Source organism: Chrysemys picta, unplaced genomic scaffold (genome assembly GCF_011386835.1).
Source record: "Chrysemys picta bellii isolate R12L10 unplaced genomic scaffold, ASM1138683v2 scaf180, whole genome shotgun sequence".
Classification (NCBI taxonomy): domain Eukaryota; kingdom Metazoa; phylum Chordata; order Testudines; family Emydidae; genus Chrysemys; species Chrysemys picta.
The window spans coordinates 35,854-36,341 of NW_027052887.1; positions in this window are offsets into that span (position 1 = coordinate 35,854).

Genomic DNA, 488 nt, shown 5'->3' on the forward strand with positions numbered 1-488 from the left:
TCTCCCTGGCTTACAGATAACCCATTCTGCAGTAACACAAGTGTGGACTCAGGGGAATGCTGTGCTGCGGAGCATGTGCCCTGCAAGATATCACTCATGAAGGGAAGCAACACTGCTCTTGGCACTGGAATCTGGGCAATAAGGAAGAGAAGTTGGAAATTCTCCCTGGGGAGGGGAAATGGGGAAACCCAGTGGGATGATGTGTATGACTGGAATGTTCGTGTCGCTGTGACGTTCCCTTCTGGTGTTATCTGGACCAGTGATATACTAGGCCACTCCAATCCTTGACTCTGGGAGCCAGCCTTACCCTGCTCTGCTGTGAAAACCCCACTCCTGGGCTTTTCACCCACAGCCTCTCGCATGTAAGCTGCTCCCAGCTACTCGCAAGCGAATGACACCAGCCAATATCTCCGGTCCCAGACGCAACCCTAGAAACCTCCATCTTGCAGTGTCCAGTTATGCCCACTGGATGCTGCAAGGTTATATAA